The sequence below is a fragment of the Lolium rigidum genome, chromosome 1 (genome assembly GCF_022539505.1).
Source record: "Lolium rigidum isolate FL_2022 chromosome 1, APGP_CSIRO_Lrig_0.1, whole genome shotgun sequence".
Taxonomy (NCBI): Eukaryota; Viridiplantae; Streptophyta; class Magnoliopsida; order Poales; family Poaceae; genus Lolium; species Lolium rigidum.
The window spans coordinates 305143119-305148704 of NC_061508.1; positions in this window are offsets into that span (position 1 = coordinate 305143119).

Below are 5586 nucleotides of genomic sequence, written 5' to 3' on the forward strand. Positions count from 1 at the left end.
TACGACGATTTAGGGTTTTCACCGCATAATCGGATCATCCTACTCCAGGTTGGGCCTCGCGGCCACGCACGGTGCTCGTAAGCCGATCCTAAACAAGGCCTAAAAACCAACATGAAGTTGATCCTCGGAACATCCTGTTTAGGACTTGCGAACGCCACCCTACGTGCCACTGGATCCTCCCCCTTTGTAAGGCCTAACTATTGCGGATATTAAACTAATCCTTGTAGAACAAGGAGCAATCGTAACGGATCAGATCTACTAAATAATGATCAAGCGGGGTGCCGCCCCCACACCTGAGATAGGTGTGAGGGCGGCTAGATATGCAAGGGTTGCACTACGTAAGCATGCTTAAACGAAGAACAAAGCTAACCCTAACACATCTAATGATAACTACGTTGCTCGCCATCAAAAGCGCTTCGATACGAGCAACGCATGAACAACGTGGGGCTTGTCTGCCTAGATCGCAAGATGCGATCTAGGCAGCATGTCGCTACCTGATAGAAACCCTCGAGACGAAGGAGTTGGCGATGCGCCGAGATTGGTTTGTTTTGGGGTTGAACGTGAGTTGTTGTTTATTCCATAAACCCTAAGTACATATTTATAGTCCAGGGGACTTTCTAATATGGGCGTGCACCAAACCGTGCACGAGTAAGATTCTACTTTCTAAACTAAGATGCGATCTAATATTTTACAGATACAAGGGCAATTAAACCCAACTTGGTATAACAGGCCGATTCACGTAATCCTCCATGTATACTTCCTTTAAGCCCATCTTGATTGCGGCCCACCTCTGACTCGGTTAAATTCTGGTGATAACAGCTTCCTATGCATAGGAATCTTGTAAATAAACAAGTTCAAGAAGAGCAAAGTAACAAGCATAGGAAGATAAAACAAGTGTAGCTTCAAAAATTTCAGCACATAGAGAGGTGTTTTAGTAACATGAAAATTTCTACAACCATATTTTCCTCTCTCATAATAACTTTCAGTAGCATCATGAGCAAACTCAACAATATAACTATCACATAAAGCATTCTTATCATGAGTCTCATGCATAAAATTATTACTCTCCACATAGGCATAATCAATTTTATTAGTTGTAGTGGGAGCAAATTCAACAAAGTAGCTATCATTATTATTCTCATCAAGTGTAGGAGGCATAGTATAATCACAACAAAATTCACTCTCCATAGTAGGTTGTACCAAAAGACCACTATTATTATCATCACAAATAGGAGGCAAAGTATCATCAAAGAAAATTTTCTCCTCAATGCTTGGGGGACTAAAAATATCATGAAAACCAGCTTCCCCAAGCTTAGAACTTTCTATATTATTATCAACAATGGTGTTCAAAGCGTTCATACTAATATTACTACCAGCATGCAAATAAGATTTCATAGGTTTTTAATTTTCGCATCAAACAATCCATGTTTTAAATCAGGAAATAGAATAAGAAGCTCACTCTTGTACATTATGCCAACTAGTGTAAACAAGAAACAACAAGATGCAATTGCAGGATCTAAAGGAAATAGCTTTGAGCACACACACAACGGCGCCGGAAAAATACTTTACTCGAGACCGTAGTATGAGAGCCTTTTACCTTTCCTCCCCGGCAACGGCGCCGGAAAAGTGCTTGATGTCTACGGGAGCTTCTATTCTTGTAGACAGTGTTGGGCCTCCAAGAGCGAGAGGTTTGTAGAACAGCAGCAAGTTTCCCTTAAGTGGATCACCCAAGGTTTATCGAACTCGGGGAGGAAGAGGTCAAAGATATCCCTCTCATGCAACCCCTGCAACCACAAAGCAAGAAGTCTCTTGTGTCCCCAACACACCTAATAGGTGCACTAGTTCGGCGAAGAGATAGTGAAATACGGGTGGTATGAATAAGTAGTAGCAACGGCACCAGAAAAGTGCTTTGCCCGGGACGAGTAAACAAGCAGTAGTAACGCGGCAGTAGTAACGCAAGTAAACAAGTAAACAAGCAGCGATAGCGATATTTAGGAACAAGGCCTAGGGATTAGACTTTCACTAGTGGACACTCTCAACATTGATCACATAACGAACGGATAAATGCATAGTCTACACTCTTGTTGGATGATGAACACATTGCGTAGGATTACACGAACCCTCAATGCCGGAGTTAACAAGCTCCACAATAATGCTCATATTTTAGTAACTTTTAGTGTAAGATAGATCAAAAGACTAAACCAAGTACTAACATAGCATGCACACTGTCACCTTCATGCATATGTAGGAGGAATAGATCACATCAATATTATCATAGCAATAGTTAACTTCGCAATCTACAAGAGATCATGATCATAGCATAAACCAAGTACTAACACGGTGCACACACTGTCACCTTTGCACACGTGCAGGAGGAATAAAACTACTTTAATAACATTGCTAGAGTAGCACATAGATAAATTGTGATACAAACATATTGCAATCATAAAGAGATATAAATAAGCACCTCACTATGCCATTCAACAGTGAATAAGTATTCTGTGAAATATAGCCTAAGAGACCCACACGGTGCACACACCTGTCACCTTTACACACGTGGGACAAGGAGTCTCCGGAGATCACATAAGTAAAACTCACTTGACTAGCATAATGACATCTAGATTAAAAGCATCATCATATGAATCTCAATCATGTAAGGCAGCTCATGAGATTATTGTATTGAAGCACATAGGAGAGAGATGAACCACATAGCTACCGGTACAGCCCCGAGCCTCGATGGAGAACTACTCCCTCTTCATGGGAGCAGCAGCGGTGATGAAGATGGCGGTGGAGATGGCAGCGGTGTCGATGGAGAAGCCTTCGGGGGCACTTCCCCGCTCCGGCAGGGTGCCGGAACAGAGACTCCTGTCCCCCAGATCTTGGCTTCGCGATGGCGGCGGCTCTGGAAGGTTTTCCGTATCGTGGTTCTTCGCATCAGGGTTTTCGCGACGGAGGCTTTATATAGGTGAAGAGGCGGCGCAGGAGGGTCGAAGGGGTGGCCACACCATATGGCGGCGCGGCCAGGGCCTGGGCCGCGCCGGCCTATGGTCTGGGGGCCCAGTGCCCCCTCCGGTCCTTCCCGGGTGTTCCGGATGCTTCCGGTGAAAATAGGAACCTGGGTCTTGATTTCGTCCGATTCCGAGAATATTTCGTTACTAGGATTTCGAAACCAAAAACAGCAGAAAACGAGAAGCGGCACTTCGACATCTTGTTAATAGGTTAGTTCCAGAAAATGCACGAATATGACATAAAGTGTGCATAAAACATGTAGGTATCATCAATAATATGGCATAGAACATAAGAAATTATCGATACGTCGGAGACGTATCAATCATCTCCATCACAATCACCATCATTTTCATCATCATCACCGCCGTCTCCACCGCTGCACCTCGTCACCGCTGTAGCAATTTGGGTTTGATCTTGATTGTTTGTTAGGGGAAACTCTCCCGGTGTTGATTTCTACTTGATTATTGATGCCATTGAGTGAAACCGTTGAACCAAGGTTTATGTTCAGATTGTTATTCATTATCATATCACCTCTGATCATGTTCCATATGATGTCTCGTGAGTAGTTCGTTTAGTTCTTGAGGACATGGGTGAAGTCTAAATGTTAGTAGTGAAGTATGGTTGAGTAATATTCAATGTTATGACATTTAAGTTGTGGTGTTATTCTTCTAGTGGTGTCGTGTGAACGTCGACTACACGACACTTCACCTTTATGGGCCTAGGGGAATGCATCTTGTACTCGTTTGCCAATTGCGGGGTTGCCGGAGTGACAGAAACACTGAGCCCCCGTTGGTATATCGATGCAGGAGGGATCGCAGGATCTCAGAGTTTAAGGCTATGGTTAGATTTATCTTAATTACTTTCTTGTAGTTGCGGATTCTTGCAAGGGGTATAATCACAAGTATGTATTAGTCCTAGTAAGGGCGGTGCATTAGCATAGGTTCACCCACACAACACTTATCAAAACAATGAAGATTAATTAGCCGTATGTAGCGAAAGCACTAGACTAAAATCCCGTGTGTCCTCGAGAACGTTTGGTCATTATAAGTAAACAAACCGGCTTGTCCTTTGTGCTAAAAAGGATTGGGCCACTCGCTGCAATTGTTACTCTCGCACTTTACTTACTCGTACTTTATTCATCCGTTACATCAAAACCCCCGAATACTTGTCTGTGAGCATTTACAGTGAATCCTTCATCGAAACTGCTTGTCAACACCTTCTGCTCCTCGTTGGGATCGACATTCTTACTTATCGAAGATACTACAATACACCCCCTATACTTGTGGGTCATCAAGACTATTTTCTGGCGCCGTTGCCGGGGAGTGAAGCGCTATTGGTAAGTGGAATTGGTAAGGGAAATTTCTCTCGTTTGTGCTGATTTTATTTCCGCTTTGTTGCTATAACTCATTATGGAGAGATCTTCTCTTGAGTGTTTATTTGGGAAATCTACTACTACTGCAAAGGTAGTGGATGAGGCGCCGAGTAAGGAAGAGATACCATACAAAATACCTATGAAAATTATTGAACGTGTAGTGGGTAACCGTTATACGAGTGATGGAACTGTCCACCCTGGAGATCATTTACTTGTTCTTACATGAATTATGCGGTTTATTCAAGTGTGCAGGTATTGCTATGGATGAAGTGAGGAAGAAACTATTCTCTGTATCGCTTGTCCGGTAAAGCGGCGCATTGGTATAAATTACTTGGATAATGGGGATTCTCTTGAATGGAATGATATTGTGCCCCGGTTTTATTCTAAGTTCTATCCTCCAAGTGAGATTCACAAAGATCGGAATCGCATATATAATTTTTGGCCTCATGAAGGAGAGAGTATTGCCCAAGCAAATAAAAGTTGAACCTGCTGTTGCAATTGTTAAAGATCTTGTGACTGAAAATGTAGAAGATGGTCATATTATTTTCTGTGAAGATGCTTATAATATTGTCTCGCATCCTAATAAGTCTAGGAAAGCTAGTGTTCCTATGCTATCTGTTAGAATTGGTGATCATTGTTATTATGGATTATGTGATATTGGTGCAAGTATTAGTGCTATTCCTTATGAGCTTTACACGGAGATTATGCACGAAATTGGTTCTTGTGAACTTGAAGATATTGATGTGGTTATTCGGCTGGCTAATAGAGAAACTATCTCTCCAATTGGTATTATTCGAGATGTGGAAGTTCTATGTGGTAAGATTAAATATCCTGCTGACTTTTTGGTACTTGGTTCTCGCTGCTAGTAAATATTGTCCTATCATTTTTGGTAGACCTTTTCTAAATACTTGTGGAGCTATTATAGATTGCAAGAAAGAGAAAATTTTGACTAAATTTGCTGGTGAATCCTATGAGTTTAACTTCTCTAAATTTACCAAAACCCCTTATAAAATTGATTCGCCTAATAGTGATTTTAAAGTTGAACAGTGTGCATCTATTGCTCTTGCTCCTAGTAATCCTTTGCAGCAACATTTGGAGAATAGTGAGAGTGAAGTTTTTAGGGAAGAAAGAAATGAGCTTGATGAAATTTTCCTTCGTCAACCTATTCTTAAGCATGATTTACCGGTGGAAGATTTGGGTACAAC